Source organism: Coregonus lavaretus, assembly GCF_964263955.1.
Source record: "Coregonus lavaretus genome assembly, chromosome: 4".
NCBI lineage: Eukaryota > Metazoa > Chordata > Actinopteri > Salmoniformes > Salmonidae > Coregonus > Coregonus lavaretus.
The window spans coordinates 38,209,314-38,234,725 of NC_139991.1; positions in this window are offsets into that span (position 1 = coordinate 38,209,314).

A 25,412-nucleotide genomic window follows, 5' to 3' on the forward strand; every position below is an offset into this window, starting at 1 on the left:
ATTTACAGCAGGTAGTAACCCACCAACAGTTTATTTCTAAAACAACGCTACTTACAGATTGGCTAATACGATTTCAAATTCCGATTGTGGATTTGAAAAGCAGAGAAGTAAGGGAAGATTTAATTATATGATACCATTTTTCTCAAACTTGTTGCATTAGTGGTCAAATCGGCAGTTGTTTTTAATGTAGTGAATCTGCTAACTTCTGACAAGATTTACAGCAGGTAGTAACCCACCAACAGTTTATATCTAAAACAGCGCTACTTACAGATTGGCTAATACGATTTCAAATTCCGATTGTGGATTTGAAAAGCAGGAGAGTAGGGGAAGATTTCATTATATGATAGCATTTTTCTCAAACTTGTTGCGTTAGTGGTCAAATAGGCAGTTGTTTTTAATGTAGTGATTCTGCTAACTTCTGACAAGATTTACAGCAGGTAGTAACCCACCAACAGTTTATTTCTAAAACAACGCTACTTACAGATTGGCTAATACGATTTCAAATTCCGATTGTGGATTTGAAAAGCAGAGAAGTAAGGGAAGATTTAATTATATGATACCATTTTTCTCAAACTTGTTGCATTAGTAATCAAATCGGCAGTTGTTTTTAATGTAGTGAATCTGCTAACTTCTGACAAGATTTAGAGCAGGTAGTAACCCACCAACAGTGCCTTTCTAAAACAGCTCTAGTTAATGATTGGTTGATACGATTTTGAAATCAGGTAGTAACCAACCAACAGTGTCTATCTAAAACAGCTCTAGTTACAGATTGGTTGATATGATTTTAAATCCGATTGTGGATTTGAAAAAGCAGAGAAGTAGGGGAGGATTTCATTATATGATACCATTTTTCTCAAACTTGTTGCGTTAGTTGTCAAATCGGCAGTTGTTTTTAATGTAGTGAATCTGCTAACTTCTGACAAGATTTACAGCAGGTAGTAACCCACCAACAGTTTATTTCTAAAACAGTGCTACTTACAGGTTGGCTAATACGATTTCATATTCCGATTGTGGATTTGAAAAGCAGAGAAGTAAGGGAAGATTTAGTTATATGATACCATTTTTCTCAAACTTGTTGCATTAGTGGTCAAATCGGCAGTTGTTTGGAATGTAGTGATTCTGCTAATTTCTGACAAGATTTACAGCAGGTAGTAACCAACCAACAGTGTCTATCTAAAACAGCTCTAGTTACAGATTGGTTGATACGAGTTTGAAATCAGGTAGTAACCAACCAACAGTGTCTTTCTAAAGCAGCTCTAGTTACAGATTGGTTTATTTGATTTCAAATCCGATTGTGGATTTGAAAAAGCAGAGAAGTAGGGGAAGATTTCATTATATAATACAATTTTTCTCTAAATTGTTGTGTTAGTGGTCAAATTGAAAGTTGTTTGTAATGTAGTGAATCTGCTAATTTCTCACAAGATTTACAGCAGATAGTAACCCACCAACAGTGTCTTTCTAAGCAGCTCTAGTTACAGATTGGTTGATACGATTTCAAATCCGATTGTGGATTTGAAAAGCAGAGAAGTAGGGGAAGATTTCGTTATATGCTATCATTTTTCTCAAACTTGTTGCATTAGTGGTCAAATCGGCAGTTGTTTGCAATGTAGTGAATCTGCTAATTTCTGACAAGATTTAGAGCAGATAGTAACCCACCAACAGTGTCTTTCTAAGCAGCTCTAGTTACAGATTGGTTGATACGAGTTTGAAATCAGGTAGTAACCAACCAACAGTGTCTTTCTAAAACAGCTCTAGATACAGATTGGTTTATTTTTTTTTCAAATCCGATTGTGGATTTGAAAAGCAGAGAAGTAGGGGAAGATTTCATCATATGATACAATTTTTCTCAAACTTGTTGCATTAGTGGTCAAATCGGCAGTTGTTTGGAATGTAGTGAATCTGCTAATTTCTCACAAGATCTACAGCAGATATTAACCCACCAACAGTGTCTTCTAAGCAGCTCTAGTTACAAATTGGTTGATACGATTTTGAAATCGATTGTGGATTTGAAAAGCAGAGAAGTAGGGGAAGATTTCATTATATGCTATCATTTTTCTCAAACTTGTTGCGTTAGTGGTCAAATCTGCAGTTGTTTCGAATGTAGTGAATCTGCTAACTTCTGACAAGATTTACAGCAGGTATTAACCCACCAACAGTGTCTTTCTAAAACAGCTCTACTTACAGATTGGTTGATACGATTTTGAAATCGATTGTGGATTTGAAAAGCAGAGAAGTAAGGGAAGATTTAATTATATGATACCATTTTTCTCAAACTTGTTGCATTAGTGGTCAAATCGGCAGTTGTTTTTAATGTAGTGAATCTGCTAACTTCTGACAAAATTTACAGCAGGTAATAACCCACCAACAGTTTATTTCAAAAACAGCTCTAGTTACAGATTGGCTAACACGATTTCAAATCCGATTGTCGATTTGAAAAGCAGAGAAGTATAGGAATATTTAATTATATGATATGATTTTTCTCTAAATTGTTGCGTTAGTGGTCAAATTTGCAGTTGTTTTTAATGTAGTGATTCTGCTAATTTCTGACAAGATTTACAGCAGATAGTAACCCACCAACAAATTCTTTTTAAAACAGTTCTAGTTACAGATTGGTTGATACGATTTTATAATCGATTGTGGATTTGAAAAGCAGAGAAGTAGGGAAAGATTTCATTATATGATACCATTTTTCTCAAACTTGTTGCATTAGTGGTCAAATCGGCAGTTGTTTGGAATGTAGTGAATCTGCTAATTTCTGACAAGATTTAGAGCAGATAGTAACCCACCAACAGTGTCTTTCTAAGCAGCTCTAGTTACAGATTGGTTGATACGAGTTTGAAATCAGGTAGTAACCAACCAACAGTGTCTTTCTAAAACAGCTCTAGATACAGATTGGTTTATTTTTTTTTCAAATCCGATTGTGGATTTGAAAAAGCAGAGAAGTAGGGGAAGATTTAATTATATGATACCATTTTTCTCAAACTTGTTGCATTAGTGGTCAAATCGGCAGTTGTTTGGAATGTAGTGAATCTGCTAATTTCTCACAAGATCTACAGCAGATAGTAACCCACCAACAGTGTCTTCTAAGCAGCTCTAGTTACAAATTGGTTGATACGATTTTGAAATCGATTGTGGATTTGAAAAGCAGAGAAGTAGGGGAAGATTTCATTATATGCTATCATTTTTCTCAAACTTGTTGCGTTAGTGGTCAAATCTGCAGTTGTTTCGAATTTAGTGAATCTGCTAACTTCTGACAAGATTTACAGCAGGTAGTAACCCACCAACAGTGTCTTTCTAAAACAGCTCTACTTACAGATTGGTTGATACGATTTTGAAATCGATTGTGGATTTGAAAAGCAGAGAAGTAGGGAAAGATTTCATTATATGATACCATTTTTCTCAAACTTGTTGCGTTAGTTGTCAAATCGGCAGTTGTTTTTAATGTAGTGAATCTGCTAACTTCTGACAAGATTTATAGCAGGTAGTAACCCACCAACAGTTTATTTCTAAAACAGCGCTACTTACAGATTGGCTAATACGATTTCAAATTCCGATTGTGGATTTGAAAAGCAGAGAAGTAAGGGAAGATTTAATTATATGATACCATTTTTCTCAAACTTGTTGCATTAGTGGTCAAATCGGCAGTTGTTTCGACTGTAGTGAATCTGTTAATTTCTGACAATTTTTAGAGCAGGTAGTAACCCACCAACAGTGTCTTTTTAAAACAACTCTAGTTACAGATTGGTTGATACGATTTTGAAATCGATTGTGGATTTTAAAAGCATAGAAGTAGGGGAAGATTTTCTTATATGATACCATTTTTCTCAAACTTGTTGCATTAGTGGTCAAATTGGCAGTTGTTTCGACTGTAGTGAATCTGCTAATTTCTGACAAGATTTACAGCAGGTAGTAACCCACCAACAGTGTCTTTTTAAAACAACTCTAGTTACAGATTGGTTGATACGATTTTGAAATCGATTGTGGATTTGAAAAGCAGAGAAGTAGGGGAGGATTTCATTATATGATACCATTTTTCTCAAACTTGTTGCGTTAGTGGTCAAATCGGCAGTTGTTTTTAATGTAGTGAATCTGCTAACTTCTGACAAGATTTACAGCATGTAGTAACCCACCAACAGTTTATTTCAAAAACATCTCTAGTTACAGATTGGCTAACACGATTTCGAATCCGATTGTGGATTTGAAAGCAAAGAAGTAGGGTAGGATTTCATTATAAGATACCATTTTTCTCAAACTTGTTGCATTAGTGGTCAAATCGGCAGTTGTTTTCAATGTAGTGAATCTGCTAATTTCTGACAAGATTTACAGCAGGTAGTAACCCACCAACAGTGTCTTTTTAAAACAACTCTAGTTACAGATTGGTTGATACGATTTTGAAATCGATTGTGGATTTGAAAAGCAGAGAAGTAGGGGAGGATTTCATTATATGATACCATTTTTCTCAAACTTGTTGCGTTAGTGGTCAAATCGGCAGTTGTTTTTAATGTAGTGAATCTGCTAACTTCTGACAAGATTTACAGCAGGTAGTAACCCACCAACAGTTTATATCTAAAACAGCGCTACTTACAGATTGGCTAATACGATTTCAAATTCCGATTGTGGATTTGAAAAGCAGGAGAGTAGGGGAAGATTTCATTATATGATAGCATTTTTCTCAAACTTGTTGCGTTAGTGGTCAAATAGGCAGTTGTTTTTAATGTAGTGATTCTGCTAACTTCTGACAAGATTTACAGCAGGTAGTAACCCACCAACAGTTTATTTCTAAAACAACGCTACTTACAGATTGGCTAATACGATTTCAAATTCCGATTGTGGATTTGAAAAGCAGAGAAGTAAGGGAAGATTTAATTATATGATACCATTTTTCTCAAACTTGTTGCATTAGTAATCAAATCGGCAGTTGTTTTTAATGTAGTGAATCTGCTAACTTCTGACAAGATTTAGAGCAGGTAGTAACCCACCAACAGTGCCTTTCTAAAACAGCTCTAGTTAATGATTGGTTGATACGATTTTGAAATCAGGTAGTAACCAACCAACAGTGTCTATCTAAAACAGCTCTAGTTACAGATTGGTTGATATGATTTTAAATCCGATTGTGGATTTGAAAAAGCAGAGAAGTAGGGGAGGATTTCATTATATGATACCATTTTTCTCAAACTTGTTGCGTTAGTTGTCAAATCGGCAGTTGTTTTTAATGTAGTGAATCTGCTAACTTCTGACAAGATTTACAGCAGGTAGTAACCCACCAACAGTTTATTTCTAAAACAGTGCTACTTACAGGTTGGCTAATACGATTTCATATTCCGATTGTGGATTTGAAAAGCAGAGAAGTAAGGGAAGATTTAGTTATATGATACCATTTTTCTCAAACTTGTTGCATTAGTGGTCAAATCGGCAGTTGTTTGGAATGTAGTGATTCTGCTAATTTCTGACAAGATTTACAGCAGGTAGTAACCAACCAACAGTGTCTATCTAAAACAGCTCTAGTTACAGATTGGTTGATACGAGTTTGAAATCAGGTAGTAACCAACCAACAGTGTCTTTCTAAAGCAGCTCTAGTTACAGATTGGTTTATTTGATTTCAAATCCGATTGTGGATTTGAAAAAGCAGAGAAGTAGGGGAAGATTTCATTATATAATACAATTTTTCTCTAAATTGTTGTGTTAGTGGTCAAATTGAAAGTTGTTTGTAATGTAGTGAATCTGCTAATTTCTCACAAGATTTACAGCAGATAGTAACCCACCAACAGTGTCTTTCTAAGCAGCTCTAGTTACAGATTGGTTGATACGATTTCAAATCCGATTGTGGATTTGAAAAGCAGAGAAGTAGGGGAAGATTTCGTTATATGCTATCATTTTTCTCAAACTTGTTGCATTAGTGGTCAAATCGGCAGTTGTTTGCAATGTAGTGAATCTGCTAATTTCTGACAAGATTTAGAGCAGATAGTAACCCACCAACAGTGTCTTTCTAAGCAGCTCTAGTTACAGATTGGTTGATACGAGTTTGAAATCAGGTAGTAACCAACCAACAGTGTCTTTCTAAAACAGCTCTAGATACAGATTGGTTTATTTTTTTTTCAAATCCGATTGTGGATTTGAAAAGCAGAGAAGTAGGGGAAGATTTCATCATATGATACAATTTTTCTCAAACTTGTTGCATTAGTGGTCAAATCGGCAGTTGTTTGGAATGTAGTGAATCTGCTAATTTCTCACAAGATCTACAGCAGATATTAACCCACCAACAGTGTCTTCTAAGCAGCTCTAGTTACAAATTGGTTGATACGATTTTGAAATCGATTGTGGATTTGAAAAGCAGAGAAGTAGGGGAAGATTTCATTATATGCTATCATTTTTCTCAAACTTGTTGCGTTAGTGGTCAAATCTGCAGTTGTTTCGAATGTAGTGAATCTGCTAACTTCTGACAAGATTTACAGCAGGTATTAACCCACCAACAGTGTCTTTCTAAAACAGCTCTACTTACAGATTGGTTGATACGATTTTGAAATCGATTGTGGATTTGAAAAGCAGAGAAGTAAGGGAAGATTTAATTATATGATACCATTTTTCTCAAACTTGTTGCATTAGTGGTCAAATCGGCAGTTGTTTTTAATGTAGTGAATCTGCTAACTTCTGACAAAATTTACAGCAGGTAATAACCCACCAACAGTTTATTTCAAAAACAGCTCTAGTTACAGATTGGCTAACACGATTTCAAATCCGATTGTCGATTTGAAAAGCAGAGAAGTATAGGAATATTTAATTATATGATATGATTTTTCTCTAAATTGTTGCGTTAGTGGTCAAATTTGCAGTTGTTTTTAATGTAGTGATTCTGCTAATTTCTGACAAGATTTACAGCAGATAGTAACCCACCAACAAATTCTTTTTAAAACAGTTCTAGTTACAGATTGGTTGATACGATTTTATAATCGATTGTGGATTTGAAAAGCAGAGAAGTAGGGAAAGATTTCATTATATGATACCATTTTTCTCAAACTTGTTGCATTAGTGGTCAAATCGGCAGTTGTTTGGAATGTAGTGAATCTGCTAATTTCTGACAAGATTTAGAGCAGATAGTAACCCACCAACAGTGTCTTTCTAAGCAGCTCTAGTTACAGATTGGTTGATACGAGTTTGAAATCAGGTAGTAACCAACCAACAGTGTCTTTCTAAAACAGCTCTAGATACAGATTGGTTTATTTTTTTTTCAAATCCGATTGTGGATTTGAAAAAGCAGAGAAGTAGGGGAAGATTTAATTATATGATACCATTTTTCTCAAACTTGTTGCATTAGTGGTCAAATCGGCAGTTGTTTGGAATGTAGTGAATCTGCTAATTTCTCACAAGATCTACAGCAGATAGTAACCCACCAACAGTGTCTTCTAAGCAGCTCTAGTTACAAATTGGTTGATACGATTTTGAAATCGATTGTGGATTTGAAAAGCAGAGAAGTAGGGGAAGATTTCATTATATGCTATCATTTTTCTCAAACTTGTTGCGTTAGTGGTCAAATCTGCAGTTGTTTCGAATTTAGTGAATCTGCTAACTTCTGACAAGATTTACAGCAGGTAGTAACCCACCAACAGTGTCTTTCTAAAACAGCTCTACTTACAGATTGGTTGATACGATTTTGAAATCGATTGTGGATTTGAAAAGCAGAGAAGTAGGGAAAGATTTCATTATATGATACCATTTTTCTCAAACTTGTTGCGTTAGTTGTCAAATCGGCAGTTGTTTTTAATGTAGTGAATCTGCTAACTTCTGACAAGATTTATAGCAGGTAGTAACCCACCAACAGTTTATTTCTAAAACAGCGCTACTTACAGATTGGCTAATACGATTTCAAATTCCGATTGTGGATTTGAAAAGCAGAGAAGTAAGGGAAGATTTAATTATATGATACCATTTTTCTCAAACTTGTTGCATTAGTGGTCAAATCGGCAGTTGTTTCGACTGTAGTGAATCTGTTAATTTCTGACAATTTTTAGAGCAGGTAGTAACCCACCAACAGTGTCTTTTTAAAACAACTCTAGTTACAGATTGGTTGATACGATTTTGAAATCGATTGTGGATTTTAAAAGCATAGAAGTAGGGGAAGATTTTCTTATATGATACCATTTTTCTCAAACTTGTTGCATTAGTGGTCAAATTGGCAGTTGTTTCGACTGTAGTGAATCTGCTAATTTCTGACAAGATTTACAGCAGGTAGTAACCCACCAACAGTGTCTTTTTAAAACAACTCTAGTTACAGATTGGTTGATACGATTTTGAAATCGATTGTGGATTTGAAAAGCAGAGAAGTAGGGGAGGATTTCATTATATGATACCATTTTTCTCAAACTTGTTGCGTTAGTGGTCAAATCGGCAGTTGTTTTTAATGTAGTGAATCTGCTAACTTCTGACAAGATTTACAGCATGTAGTAACCCACCAACAGTTTATTTCAAAAACATCTCTAGTTACAGATTGGCTAACACGATTTCGAATCCGATTGTGGATTTGAAAGCAAAGAAGTAGGGTAGGATTTCATTATAAGATACCATTTTTCTCAAACTTGTTGCATTAGTGGTCAAATCGGCAGTTGTTTTCAATGTAGTGAATCTGCTAATTTCTGACAAGATTTACAGCAGGTAGTAACCCACCAACAGTGTCTTTTTAAAACAACTCTAGTTACAGATTGGTTGATACGATTTTGAAATCGATTGTGGATTTGAAAAGCAGAGAAGTAGGGGAGGATTTCATTATATGATACCATTTTTCTCAAACTTGTTGCGTTAGTGGTCAAATCGGCAGTTGTTTTTAATGTAGTGAATCTGCTAACTTCTGACAAGATTTACAGCAGGTAGTAACCCACCAACAGTTTATATCTAAAACAGCGCTACTTACAGATTGGCTAATACGATTTCAAATTCCGATTGTGGATTTGAAAAGCAGAAGAGTAGGGGAAGATTTCATTATATGATAGCATTTTTCTCAAACTTGTTGCGTTAGTGGTCAAATTTGCAGTTGTTTTTAATGTAGTGATTCTGCTAATTTCTGACAAGATTTACAGCAGATAGTAACCCACCAACAAATTCTTTCTAAAACAGCTCTAGTTACAGATTGGTTGATACGATTTTATAATCGATTGTGGATTTGAAAAGCAGAGAAGTAGGGAAAGATTTCATTATATGATACCATTTTTCTCAAACTTGTTGCATTAGTGGTCAAATCGGCAGTTGTTTGGAATGTAGTGAATCTGCTAATTTCTGACAAGATTTAGAGCAGATAGTAACCCACCAACAGTGTCTTTCTAAGCAGCTCTAGTTACAGATTGGTTGATACGAGTTTGAAATCAGGTAGTAACCAACCAACAGTGTCTTTCTAAAACAGCTCTAGATACAGATTGGTTTATTTTTTTTTCAAATCCGATTGTGGATTTGAAAAAGCAGAGAAGTAGGGGAAGATTTAATTATATGATACCATTTTTCTCAAACTTGTTGCATTAGTGGTCAAATCGGCAGTTGTTTGGAATGTAGTGAATCTGATAATTTCTCACAAGATCTACAGCAGATAGTAACCCACCAACAGTGTCTTCTAAGCAGCTCTAGTTACAAATTGGTTGATACGATTTTGAAATCGATTGTGGATTTGAAAAGCAGAGAAGTAGGGGAAGATTTCAATATATCCTATCATTTTTCTCAAACTTGTTGCGTTAGTGGTCAAATCTGCAGTTGTTTCGAATTTAGTGAATCTGCTAACTTCTGACAAGATTGACAGCAGGTAGTAACCCACCAACAGTGTCTTTCTAAAACAGCTCTACTTACAGATTGGTTGATACGATTTTGAAATCGATTGTGGATTTGAAAAGCAGAGAAGTAGGGAAAGATTTCATTATATGATACCATTTTTCTCAAACTTGTTGCATTAGTGGTCAAATCGGCAGTTTTTTCGACTGTAGTGAATCTGCTAATTTCTGACAAGATTTACAGCAGGTAGTAACCCACCAACAGTGTCTTTTTAAAACAACTCTAGTTACAGATTGGTTGATACGATTTTGAAATCGATTGTGGATTCGAAAAGCAGAGAAGTAGGGGAGGATTTCATTATATGATACCATTTTTCTCAAACTTGTTGCGTTAGTGGTCAAATCGGCAGTTGTTTTTAATGTAGTGAATCTGCTAACTTCTGACAAGATTTACAGCATGTAGTAACCCACCAACAGTTTATTTCAAAAACATCTCTAGTTACAGATTGGCTAACACGATTTCGAATCCGATTGTGGATTTGAAAGCAAAGAAGTAGGGGAGGATTTCATTATAAGATACCATTTTTCTCAAACTTGTTGCATTAGTGGTCAAATCGGCAGTTGTTTTCAATGTAGTGAATCTTCTAATTTCTGACAAGATTTACAGCAGGTAGTAACCCACCAACAGTGTCTTTTTAAAACAACTCTAGTTACAGATTGGTTGATACGATTTTGAAATCGATTGTGAATTTGAAAAGCAGAGAAGTAGGGGAGGATTTCATTATATGATACCATTTTTCTCAAACTTGTTGCATTAGTGGTCAAATCGGCAGTTGTTTTCAATGTAGTGAATCTGCTAATTTCTGACAAGATTTACAGCAGGTCGTAACCCACCAACAGTGTCTTTTATCAAAACAACTCTAGTTACAGATTGGTTGATACGATTTTGAAATCGATTGTGGATTTGAAAAGCAGAGAAGTAGGGGAGGATTTCATTATATGATACCATTTTTCTCAAACTTGTTGCGTTAGTGGTCAAATCGGCAGTTGTTTTTAATGTAGTGAATCTGCTAACTTCTGACAAGATTTACAGCAGGTAGTAACCCACCAACAGTTTATTTCAAAAACATCTCTAGTTACAGATTGGCTAACACGATTTCGAATCCGATTGTGGATTTGAAAAGCAAAGAAGTAGGGGAGGATTTCATTATATGATACCATTTTTCTCAAACTTGTTGCATTAGTGGTCAAATCGGCAGTTGTTTTCAATGTAGTGAATCTGCTAACTTCTGACAAGATTTACAGCAGGTAGTAACCCACCAACAGTTTATATCTAAAACAGCGCTACTTACAGATTGGCTAATACGATTTCAAATTCCGATTGTGGATTTGAAAAGCAGAAGAGTAGGGGAAGATTTCATTATATGATAGCATTTTTCTCAAACTTGTTGCGTTAGTGGTCAAATTTGCAGTTGTTTTTAATGTTGTGATTCTGCTAATTTCTGACAAGATTTACAGCAGATAGTAACCCACCAACAAATTCTTTCTAAAACAGCTCTAGTTACAGATTGGTTGATACGATTTTATAATCGATTGTGGATTTGAAAAGCAGAGAAGTAGGGAAAGATTTCATTATATGATATGATTTTTCTCAAACTTGTTGCATTAGTGGTCAAATCGGCAGTTGTTTCGAATGTAGTGAATGTGCTAACTTCTGACAAGATTTACAGCAGATAGTAACCAACCAACAGTGTCTTTCTAAAACAGCTCTAGTTACAGATTGGTTGATACGATTTTGAAATCGATTGTGGATTTGAAAAGCAGAGAAGTAGGGGAGGATTTCATTATATGATACCATTTTTCTCAAACTTGTTGCATTAGTGGTCAAATCGGCAGTTGTTTTCAATGTAGTGAATCTGCTAATTTCTGACAAGATTTACAGCAGGTCGTAACCCACCAACAGTGTCTTTTATCAAAACAACTCTAGTTACAGATTGGTTGATACGATTTTGAAATCGATTGTGGATTTGAAAAGCAGAGAAGTAGGGGAGGATTTCATTATATGATACCATTTTTCTCAAACTTGTTGCGTTAGTGGTCAAATCGGCAGTTGTTTTTAATGTAGTGAATCTGCTAACTTCTGACAAGATTTACAGCAGGTAGTAACCCACCAACAGTTTATTTCAAAAACATCTCTAGTTACAGATTGGCTAACACGATTTCGAATCCGATTGTGGATTTGAAAAGCAAAGAAGTAGGGGAGGATTTCATTATATGATACCATTTTTCTCAAACTTGTTGCATTAGTGGTCAAATCGGCAGTTGTTTTCAATGTAGTGAATCTGCTAACTTCTGACAAGATTTACAGCAGGTAGTAACCCACCAACAGTTTATATCTAAAACAGCGCTACTTACAGATTGGCTAATACGATTTCAAATTCCGATTGTGGATTTGAAAAGCAGAAGAGTAGGGGAAGATTTCATTATATGATAGCATTTTTCTCAAACTTGTTGCGTTAGTGGTCAAATTTGCAGTTGTTTTTAATGTTGTGATTCTGCTAATTTCTGACAAGATTTACAGCAGATAGTAACCCACCAACAAATTCTTTCTAAAACAGCTCTAGTTACAGATTGGTTGATACGATTTTATAATCGATTGTGGATTTGAAAAGCAGAGAAGTAGGGAAAGATTTCATTATATGATATGATTTTTCTCAAACTTGTTGCATTAGTGGTCAAATCGGCAGTTGTTTCGAATGTAGTGAATGTGCTAACTTCTGACAAGATTTACAGCAGATAGTAACCAACCAACAGTGTCTTTCTAAAACAGCTCTAGTTACAGATTGGTTGATACGATTTTGAAATCGATTGTGGATTTGAAAAGCAGAGAAGTAGGGGAGGATTTCATTATATGATACCATTTTTCTCAAACTTGTTGCATTAGGGGTCAAATCGGCAGTTGTTTTCAATGTAGTGAATCTGCTAATTTCTGACAAGATTTACAGCAGGTCGTAACCCACCAACAGTGTCTTTTATCAAAACAACTCTAGTTACAGATTGGTTGATACGATTTTGAAATCGATTGTGGATTTGAAAAGCAGAGAAGTAGGGGAGGATTTCATTATATGATACCATTTTTCTCAAACTTGTTGCGTTAGTGGTCAAATCGGCAGTTGTTTTTAATGTAGTGAATCTGCTAACTTCTGACAAGATTTACAGCAGGTAGTAACCCACCAACAGTTTATTTCAAAAACATCTCTAGTTACAGATTGGCTAACACGATTTCGAATCCGATTGTGGATTTGAAAAGCAAAGAAGTAGGGGAGGATTTCATTATATGATACCATTTTTCTCAAACTTGTTGCATTAGTGGTCAAATCGGCAGTTGTTTTCAATGTAGTGAATCTGCTAACTTCTGACAAGATTTACAGCAGGTAGTAACCCACCAACAGTTTATATCTAAAACAGCGCTACTTACAGATTGGCTAATACGATTTCAAATTCCGATTGTGGATTTGAAAAGCAGAAGAGTAGGGGAAGATTTCATTATATGATAGCATTTTTCTCAAACTTGTTGCGTTAGTGGTCAAATTTGCAGTTGTTTTTAATGTTGTGATTCTGCTAATTTCTGACAAGATTTACAGCAGATAGTAACCCACCAACAAATTCTTTCTAAAACAGCTCTAGTTACAGATTGGTTGATACGATTTTATAATCGATTGTGGATTTGAAAAGCAGAGAAGTAGGGAAAGATTTCATTATATGATATGATTTTTCTCAAACTTGTTGCATTAGTGGTCAAATCGGCAGTTGTTTCGAATGTAGTGAATGTGCTAACTTCTGACAAGATTTAAAGCAGATAGTAACCAACCAACAGTGTCTTTCTAAAACAGCTCTAGTTACAGATTGGTTGATACGATTTTGAAATCGATTGTGGATTTGAAAAGCAGAGAAGTAGGGGAGGATTTCATTATATGATACCATTTTTCTCAAACTTGTTGCATTAGTGGTCAAATCGGCAGTTGTTTTCAATGTAGTGAATCTGCTAATTTCTGACAAGATTTACAGCAGGTCGTAACCCACCAACAGTGTCTTTTATCAAAACAACTCTAGTTACAGATTGGTTGATACGATTTTGAAATCGATTGTGGATTTGAAAAGCAGAGAAGTAGGGGAGGATTTCATTATATGATACCATTTTTCTCAAACTTGTTGCGTTAGTGGTCAAATCGGCAGTTGTTTTTAATGTAGTGAATCTGCTAACTTCTGACAAGATTTACAGCAGGTAGTAACCCACCAACAGTTTATTTCAAAAACATCTCTAGTTACAGATTGGCTAACACGATTTCGAATCCGATTGTGGATTTGAAAAGCAAAGAAGTAGGGGAGGATTTCATTATATGATACCATTTTTCTCAAACTTGTTGCATTAGTGGTCAAATCGGCAGTTGTTTTCAATGTAGTGAATCTGCTAACTTCTGACAAGATTTACAGCAGGTAGTAACCCACCAACAGTTTATATCTAAAACAGCGCTACTTACAGATTGGCTAATACGATTTCAAATTCCGATTGTGGATTTGAAAAGCAGAAGAGTAGGGGAAGATTTCATTATATGATAGCATTTTTCTCAAACTTGTTGCGTTAGTGGTCAAATTTGCAGTTGTTTTTAATGTTGTGATTCTGCTAATTTCTGACAAGATTTACAGCAGATAGTAACCCACCAACAAATTCTTTCTAAAACAGCTCTAGTTACAGATTGGTTGATACGATTTTATAATCGATTGTGGATTTGAAAAGCAGAGAAGTAGGGAAAGATTTCATTATATGATATGATTTTTCTCAAACTTGTTGCATTAGTGGTCAAATCGGCAGTTGTTTCGAATGTAGTGAATGTGCTAACTTCTGACAAGATTTACAGCAGATAGTAACCAACCAACAGTGTCTTTCTAAAACAGCTCTAGTTACAGATTGGTTGATACGATTTTGAAATCGATTGTGGATTTGAAAAGCAGAGAAGTAGGGGAGGATTTCATTATATGATACCATTTTTCTCAAACTTGTTGCATTAGGGGTCAAATCGGCAGTTGTTTTCAATGTAGTGAATCTGCTAATTTCTGACAAGATTTACAGCAGGTCGTAACCCACCAACAGTGTCTTTTATCAAAACAACTCTAGTTACAGATTGGTTGATACGATTTTGAAATCGATTGTGGATTTGAAAAGCAGAGAAGTAGGGGAGGATTTCATTATATGATACCATTTTTCTCAAACTTGTTGCGTTAGTGGTCAAATCGGCAGTTGTTTTTAATGTAGTGAATCTGCTAACTTCTGACAAGATTTACAGCAGGTAGTAACCCACCAACAGTTTATTTCAAAAACATCTCTAGTTACAGATTGGCTAACACGATTTCGAATCCGATTGTGGATTTGAAAAGCAAAGAAGTAGGGGAGGATTTCATTATATGATACCATTTTTCTCAAACTTGTTGCATTAGTGGTCAAATCGGCAGTTGTTTTCAATGTAGTGAATCTGCTAACTTCTGACAAGATTTACAGCAGGTAGTAACCCACCAACAGTTTATATCTAAAACAGCGCTACTTACAGATTGGCTAATACGATTTCAAATTCCGATTGTGGATTTGAAAAGCAGAAGAGTAGGGGAAGATTTCATTATATGATAGCATTTTTCTCAAACTTGTTGCGTTAGTGGTCAAATTTGCAGTTGTTTTTAATGTTGTGATTCTGCTAATTTCTGACAAGATTTACAGCAGATAGTAACCCACCAACAAATTCTTTCTAAAACAGCTCTAGTTACAGATTGGTTGATACGATTTTATAATCGATTGTGGATTTGAAAAGCAGAGAAGTAGGGAAAGATTTCATTATATGATATGATTTTTCTCAAACTTGTTGCATTAGTGGTCAAATCGGCAGTTGTTTCGAATGTAGTGAATGTGCTAACTTCTGACAAGATTTACAGCAGATAGTAACCAACCAACAGTGTCTTTCTAAAACAGCTCTAGTTACAGATTGGTTGATACGATTTTGAAATCGATTGTGGATTTGAAAAGCAGAGAAGTAGGGGAGGATTTCATTATATGATACCATTTTTCTCAAACTTGTTGCATTAGTGGTCAAATCGGCAGTTGTTTTCAATGTAGTGAATCTGCTAATTTCTGACAAGATTTACAGCAGGTCGTAACCCACCAACAGTGTCTTTTATCAAAACAACTCTAGTTACAGATTGGTTGATACGATTTTGAAATCGATTGTGGATTTGAAAAGCAGAGAAGTAGGGGAGGATTTCATTATATGATACCATTTTTCTCAAACTTGTTGCGTTAGTGGTCAAATCGGCAGTTGTTTTTAATGTAGTGAATCTGCTAACTTCTGACAAGATTTACAGCAGGTAGTAACCCACCAACAGTTTATTTCAAAAACATCTCTAGTTACAGATTGGCTAACACGATTTCGAATCCGATTGTGGATTTGAAAAGCAAAGAAGTAGGGGAGGATTTCATTATATGATACCATTTTTCTCAAACTTGTTGCATTAGTGGTCAAATCGGCAGTTGTTTTCAATGTAGTGAATCTGCTAACTTCTGACAAGATTTACAGCAGGTAGTAACCCACCAACAGTTTATATCTAAAACAGCGCTACTTACAGATTGGCTAATACGATTTCAAATTCCGATTGTGGATTTGAAAAGCAGAAGAGTAGGGGAAGATTTCATTATATGATAGCATTTTTCTCAAACTTGTTGCGTTAGTGGTCAAATTTGCAGTTGTTTTTAATGTTGTGATTCTGCTAATTTCTGACAAGATTTACAGCAGATAGTAACCCACCAACAAATTCTTTCTAAAACAGCTCTAGTTACAGATTGGTTGATACGATTTTATAATCGATTGTGGATTTGAAAAGCAGAGAAGTAGGGAAAGATTTCATTATATGATATGATTTTTCTCAAACTTGTTGCATTAGTGGTCAAATCGGCAGTTGTTTCGAATGTAGTGAATGTGCTAACTTCTGACAAGATTTACAGCAGATAGTAACCAACCAACAGTGTCTTTCTAAAACAGCTCTAGTTACAGATTGGTTGATACGATTTTGAAATCGATTGTGGATTTGAAAAGCAGAGAAGTAGGGGAGGATTTCATTATATGATACCATTTTTCTCAAACTTGTTGCATTAGTGGTCAAATCGGCAGTTGTTTTCAATGTAGTGAATCTGCTAATTTCTGACAAGATTTACAGCAGGTCGTAACCCACCAACAGTGTCTTTTATCAAAACAACTCTAGTTACAGATTGGTTGATACGATTTTGAAATCGATTGTGGATTTGAAAAGCAGAGAAGTAGGGGAGGATTTCATTATATGATACCATTTTTCTCAAACTTGTTGCGTTAGTGGTCAAATCGGCAGTTGTTTTTAATGTAGTGAATCTGCTAACTTCTGACAAGATTTACAGCAGGTAGTAACCCACCAACAGTTTATTTCAAAAACATCTCTAGTTACAGATTGGCTAACACGATTTCGAATCCGATTGTGGATTTGAAAAGCAAAGAAGTAGGGGAGGATTTCATTATATGATACCATTTTTCTCAAACTTGTTGCATTAGTGGTCAAATCGGCAGTTGTTTTCAATGTAGTGAATCTGCTAACTTCTGACAAGATTTACAGCAGGTAGTAACCCACCAACAGTTTATATCTAAAACAGCGCTACTTACAGATTGGCTAATACGATTTCAAATTCCGATTGTGGATTTGAAAAGCAGAAGAGTAGGGGAAGATTTCATTATATGATAGCATTTTTCTCAAACTTGTTGCGTTAGTGGTCAAATTTGCAGTTGTTTTTAATGTTGTGATTCTGCTAATTTCTGACAAGATTTACAGCAGATAGTAACCCACCAACAAATTCTTTCTAAAACAGCTCTAGTTACAGATTGGTTGATACGATTTTATAATCGATTGTGGATTTGAAAAGCAGAGAAGTAGGGAAAGATTTCATTATATGATATGATTTTTCTCAAACTTGTTGCATTAGTGGTCAAATCGGCAGTTGTTTCGAATGTAGTGAATGTGCTAACTTCTGACAAGATTTACAGCAGATAGTAACCAACCAACAGTGTCTTTCTAAAACAGCTCTAGTTACAGATTGGTTGATACGATTTTGAAATCGATTGTGGATTTGAAAAGCAGAGAAGTAGGGGAGGATTTCATTATATGATACCATTTTTCTCAAACTTGTTGCATTAGGGGTCAAATCGGCAGTTGTTTTCAATGTAGTGAATCTGCTAATTTCTGACAAGATTTACAGCAGGTCGTAACCCACCAACAGTGTATTTTATCAAAACAACTCTAGTTACAGATTGGTTGATACGATTTTGAAATCGATTGTGGATTTGAAAAGCAGAGAAGTAGGGGAGGATTTCATTATATGATACCATTTTTCTCAAACTTGTTGCGTTAGTGGTCAAATCGGCAGTTGTTTTTAATGTAGTGAATCTGCTAACTTCTGACAAGATTTACAGCAGGTAGTAACCCACCAACAGTTTATTTCAAAAACATCTCTAGTTACAGATTGGCTAACACGATTTCGAATCCGATTGTGGATTTGAAAAGCAAAGAAGTAGGGGAGGATTTCATTATATGATACCATTTTTCTCAAACTTGTTGCATTAGTGGTCAAATCGGCAGTTGTTTTCAATGTAGTGAATCTGCTAACTTCTGACAAGATTTACAGCAGGTAGTAACCCACCAACAGTTTATATCTAAAACAGCGCTACTTACAGATTGGCTAATACGATTTCAAATTCCGATTGTGGATTTGAAAAGCAGAAGAGTAGGGGAAGATTTCATTATATGATAGCATTTTTCTCAAACTTGTTGCGTTAGTGGTCAAATTTGCAGTTGTTTTTAATGTTGTGATTCTGCTAATTTCTGACAAGATTTACAGCAGATAGTAACCCACCAACAAATTCTTTCTAAAACAGCTCTAGTTACAGATTGGTTGATACGATTTTATAATCGATTGTGGATTTGAAAAGCAGAGAAGTAGGGAAAGATTTCATTATATGATATGATTTTTCTCAAACTTGTTGCATTAGTGGTCAAATCGGCAGTTGTTTCGAATGTAGTGAATGTGCTAACTTCTGACAAGATTTACAGCAGATAGTAACCAACCAACAGTGTCTTTCTAAAACAGCTCTAGTTACAGATTGGTTGATACGATTTTGAAATCGATTGTGGATTTGAAAAGCAGAGAAGTAGGGGAGGATTTCATTATATGATACCATTTTTCTCAAACTTGTTGCATTAGTGGTCAAATCGGCAGTTGTTTTCAATGTAGTGAATCTGCTAATTTCTGACAAGATTTACAGCAGGTCGTAACCCACCAACAGTGTCTTTTATCAAAACAACTCTAGTTACAGATTGGTTGATACGATTTTGAAATCGATTGTGGATTTGAAAAGCAGAGAAGTAGGGGAGGATTTCATTATATGATACCATTTTTCTCAAACTTGTTGCGTTAGTGGTCAAATCGGCAGTTGTTTTTAATGTAGTGAATCTGCTAACTTCTGACAAGATTTACAGCAGGTAGTAACCCACCAACAGTTTATTTCAAAAACATCTCTAGTTACAGATTGGCTAACACGATTTCGAATCCGATTGTGGATTTGAAAAGCAAAGAAGTAGGGGAGGATTTCATTATATGATACCATTTTTCTCAAACTTGTTGCATTAGTGGTCAAATCGGCAGTTGTTTTCAATGTAGTGAATCTGCTAACTTCTGACAAGATTTACAGCAGGTAGTAACCCACCAACAGTTTATATCTAAAACAGCGCTACTTACAGATTGGCTAATACGATTTCAAATTCCGATTGTGGATTTGAAAAGCAGAAGAGTAGGGGAAGATTTCATTATATGATAGCATTTTTCTCAAACTTGTTGCGTTAGTGGTCAAATTTGCAGTTGTTTTTAATGTTGTGATTCTGCTAATTTCTGACAAGATTTACAGCAGATAGTAACCCACCAACAAATTCTTTCTAAAACAGCTCTAGTTACAGATTGGTTGATACGATTTTATAATCGATTGTGGATTTGAAAAGCAGAGAAGTAGGGAAAGATTTCATTATATGATATGATTTTTCTCAAACTTGTTGCATTAGTGGTCAAATCGGCAGTTGTTTCGAATGTAGTGAATGTGCTAACTTCTGACAAGATTTACAGCAGATAGTAACCAACCAACAGTGTCTTTCTAAAACAGCTCTAGTTACAGATTGGTTGATACGATTTTGAAATCGATTGTGGATTTGAAAAGCAGAGAAGTAGGGGAGGATTTCATTATATGATACCATTTTTCTCAAACTTGTTGCATTAGGGGTCAAATCGGCAGTTGTTTTCAATGTAGTGAATCTGCTAATTTCTGACAAGATTTACAGCAGGTCGTAACCCACCAACAGTGTATTTTATCAAAACAACTCTAGTTACAGATTGGTTGATACGATTTTGAAATCGATTGTGGATTTGAAAAGCAGAGAAGTAGGGGAGGATTTCATTATATGATACCATTTTTCTCAAACTTGTTGCGTTAGTGGTCAAATCGGCAGTTGTTTTTAATGTAGTGAATCTGCTAACTTCTGACAAGATTTACAGCAGGTAGTAACCCACCAACAGTTTATTTCAAAAACATCTCTAGTTACAGATTGGCTAACACGATTTCGAATCCGATTGTGGATTTGAAAAGCAAAGAAGTAGGGGAGGATTTCATTATATGATACCATTTTTCTCAAACTTGTTGCATTAGTGGTCAAATCGGCAGTTGTTTTCAATGTAGTGAATCTGCTAACTTCTGACAAGATTTACAGCAGGTAGTAACCCACCAACAGTTTATATCTAAAACAGCGCTACTTACAGATTGGCTAATACGATTTCAAATTCCGATTGTGGATTTGAAAAGCAGAAGAGTAGGGGAAGATTTCATTATATGATAGCATTTTTCTCAAACTTGTTGCGTTAGTGGTCAAATTTGCAGTTGTTTTTAATGTTGTGATTCTGCTAATTTCTGACAAGATTTACAGCAGATAGTAACCCACCAACAAATTCTTTCTAAAACAGCTCTAGTTACAGATTGGTTGATACGATTTTATAATCGATTGTGGATTTGAAAAGCAGAGAAGTAGGGAAAGATTTCATTATATGATATGATTTTTCTCAAACTTGTTGCATTAGTGGTCAAATCGGCAGTTGTTTCGAATGTAGTGAATGTGCTAACTTCTGACAAGATTTACAGCAGATAGTAACCAACCAACAGTGTCTTTCTAAAACAGCTCTAGTTACAGATTGGTTGATACGATTTTGAAATCGATTGTGGATTTGAAAAGCAGAGAAGTAGGGGAGGATTTCATTATATGATACCATTTTTCTCAAACTTGTTGCATTAGTGGTCAAATCGGCAGTTGTTTTCAATGTAGTGAATCTGCTAATTTCTGACAAGATTTACAGCAGGTCGTAACCCACCAACAGTGTCTTTTATCAAAACAACTCTAGTTACAGATTGGTTGATACGATTTTGAAATCGATTGTGGATTTGAAAAGCAGAGAAGTAGGGGAGGATTTCATTATATGATACCATTTTTCTCAAACTTGTTGCGTTAGTGGTCAAATCGGCAGTTGTTTTTAATGTAGTGAATCTGCTAACTTCTGACAAGATTTACAGCAGGTAGTAACCCACCAACAGTTTATTTCAAAAACATCTCTAGTTACAGATTGGCTAACACGATTTCGAATCCGATTGTGGATTTGAAAAGCAAAGAAGTAGGGGAGGATTTCATTATATGATACCATTTTTCTCAAACTTGTTGCATTAGTGGTCAAATCGGCAGTTGTTTTCAATGTAGTGAATCTGCTAACTTCTGACAAGATTTACAGCAGGTAGTAACCCACCAACAGTTTATATCTAAAACAGCGCTACTTACAGATTGGCTAATACGATTTCAAATTCCGATTGTGGATTTGAAAAGCAGAAGAGTAGGGGAAGATTTCATTATATGATAGCATTTTTCTCAAACTTGTTGCGTTAGTGGTCAAATTTGCAGTTGTTTTTAATGTTGTGATTCTGCTAATTTCTGACAAGATTTACAGCAGATAGTAACCCACCAACAAATTCTTTCTAAAACAGCTCTAGTTACAGATTGGTTGATACGATTTTATAATCGATTGTGGATTTGAAAAGCAGAGAAGTAGGGAAAGATTTCATTATATGATATGATTTTTCTCAAACTTGTTGCATTAGTGGTCAAATCGGCAGTTGTTTCGAATGTAGTGAATGTGCTAACTTCTGACAAGATTTACAGCAGATAGTAACCAACCAACAGTGTCTTTCTAAAACAGCTCTAGTTACAGATTGGTTGATACGATTTTGAAATCGATTGTGGATTTGAAAAGCAGAGAAGTAGGGGAGGATTTCATTATATGATACCATTTTTCTCAAACTTGTTGCATTAGTGGTCAAATCGGCAGTTGTTTTCAATGTAGTGAATCTGCTAATTTCTGACAAGATTTACAGCAGGTCGTAACCCACCAACAGTGTCTTTTATCAAAACAACTCTAGTTACAGATTGGTTGATACGATTTTGAAATCGATTGTGGATTTGAAAAGCAGAGAAGTAGGGGAGGATTTCATTATATGATACCATTTTTCTCAAACTTGTTGCGTTAGTGGTCAAATCGGCAGTTGTTTTTAATGTAGTGAATCTGCTAACTTCTGACAAGATTTACAGCAGGTAGTAACCCACCAACAGTTTATTTCAAAAACATCTCTAGTTACAGATTGGCTAACACGATTTCGAATCCGATTGTGGATTTGAAAAGCAAAGAAGTAGGGGAGGATTTCATTATATGATACCATTTTTCTCAAACTTGTTGCATTAGTGGTCAAATCGGCAGTTGTTTTCAATGTAGTGAATCTGCTAACTTCTGACAAGATTTACAGCAGGTAGTAACCCACCAACAGTTTATATCTAAAACAGCGCTACTTACAGATTGGCTAATACGATTTCAAATTCCGATTGTGGATTTGAAAAGCAGAAGAGTAGGGGAAGATTTCATTATATGATAGCATTTTTCTCAAACTTGTTGCGTTAGTGGTCAAATTTGCAGTTGTTTTTAATGTTGTGATTCTGCTAATTTCTGACAAGATTTACAGCAGATAGTAACCCACCAACAAATTCTTTCTAAAACAGCTCTAGTTACAGATTGGTTGATACGATTTTATAATCGATTGTGGATTTGAAAAGCAGAGAAGTAGGGAAAGATTTCATTATATGATATGATTTTTCTCAAACTTGTTGCATTAGTGGTCAAATCGGCAGTTGTTTCGAATGTAGTGAATGTGCTAACTTCTGACAAGATTTACAGCAGATAGTAACCAACCAACAGTGTCTTTCTAAAACAGCTCTAGTTACAGATTGGTTGATACGATTTTGAAATCGATTGTGGATTTGAAAAGCAGAGAAGTAGGGAAAGATTTCAATATATGATAAAAAAATTCTCAAACATGTTGCATTAGTGGTCAAATCGGAAGTTGTTTGGAATGTAGTGAATCTTCTAATTTCTGACAAGATTTACAGCAGGTAGTAACCCACCAACAGTGTCTTTCTAAAACAACTCTAGTTAGAGATTGGTTGATATGATTTTGAAATCGATTGTGTATTTGAAAAGCAGAGAAGTAGGGGAAGATTTAGTTAAAGGATACCATTTTTCTCTAAAATGTTGCGTTAGTGATAAAATTGGCAGTTGTTTGGAATGTAGTGAATCTGCTAACTTCTAACAAGATTTACAGCAGGTAGTAACCAACCAACAGTGTCTATCTAAAACAACTCTAGTTACAGATTGGTTGATACAATTCTGAAATCAGGTAGTAACCCACCAACAGTGTCTTTCTAAAACAGCTCTAGTTACAGATTGGTTGATACGATTTTTAAATCGATTGTGGATTTGAAAAGCAGAGAAGTAGGGGAAGATTTCATTATATGATTTAATTTTTCTCAAACTTGTTGCGTTAGTGGTCAAATCGGCAGTTGTTTGGAATGTAGTGAATCTGCTAATTTCTGACAAGATTTAGAGCAGGTAGTAACCCACCAACAGTGCCTTTCTAAAACAGCTCTAGTTACAGATTGGTTGATACCATTTTGAAATCGATTATGGATTTGAAAAGCAGAGAAGTAGGGAAAGATTTCATTATATGATATGATTTTTCTCAAACTTGTTGCGTTAGTGGTCAAATCGGCAGTTGTTTCGATTGTAGTGAATGTGCTAACTTCTGACAAGATTTACAGCAGATAGTAACCAACCAACAGTGTCTTTCTAAAACAGCTCTAGTTACAGATTGGTTGATACGATTTTGAAATCGATTGTGGATTTGAAAAGCAGAGAAGTAGGGAAAGATTTCAATATATGATAAAGAAATTCTCAAACATGTTGCATTAGTGGTCAAATCGGAAGTTGTTTGGAATGTAGTGAATCTTCTAATTTCTGACAAGATTTACAGCAGGTAGTAACCCACCAACAGTGTCTTTCTAAAACAACTCTAGTTAGAGATTGGTTGATATGATTTTGAAATCGATTGTGTATTTGAAAAGCAGAGAAGTAGGGGAAGATTTAATTAAATGATACCATTTTTCTCTAAAATGTTGCGTTAGTGATACAATTGGCAGTTGTTTGGAATGTAGTGAATCTGCTAACTTCTAACAAGATTTACAGCAGGTAGTAACCAACCAACAGTGTCTATCTAAAACAACTCTAGTTACAGATTGGTTGATACAATTCTGAAATCAGGTAGTAACCCACCAACAGTGTCTTTCTAAAACAGCTCTAGTTACAGATTGGTTGATACGATTTTTAAATCGATTGTGGATTTGAAAAGCAGAGAAGTAGGGGAAGATTTAATTATATGATTAAATTTTTCTCAAACTTGTTGCATTAGTGGTCAAATCGGCAGTTGTTTGGAATGTAGTGAATCTGCTAATTTCTGACAAGATTTAGAGCAGGTAGTAACCCACCAACAGTGCCTTTCTAAAACAGCTCTAGTTACAGATTGGTTGATACCATTTTGAAATCGATTATGGATTTGAAAAGCAGAGAAGTAGGGAAAGATTTCATTATATGATATGATTTTTCTCAAACTTGTTGCGTTAGTGGTCAAATCGGCAGTTGTTTCGATTGTAGTGAATGTGCTAACTTCTGACAAGATTTACAGCAGATAGTAACCAACCAACAGTGTCTTTCTAAAACAGCTCTAGTTACAGATTGGTTGATACGATTTTGAAATCGATTGTGGATTTGAAAAGCAGAGAAGAAGGGAAAGATTTCAATATATGATAAAAAAATTCTCAAACATGTTGCATTAGTGGTCAAATCGGAAGTTGTTTGGAATGTAGTGAATCTTCTAATTTCTGACAAGATTTACAGCAGGTAGTAACCCACCAACAGTGTCTTTCTAAAACAACTCTAGTTAGAGATTGGTTGATATGATTTTGAAATCGATTGTGTATTTGAAAAGCAGAGAAGTAGGGGAAGATTTAGTTAAAGGATACCATTTTTCTCTAAAATGTTGCGTTAGTGATAAAATTGGCAGTTGTTTGGAATGTAGTGAATCTGCTAAC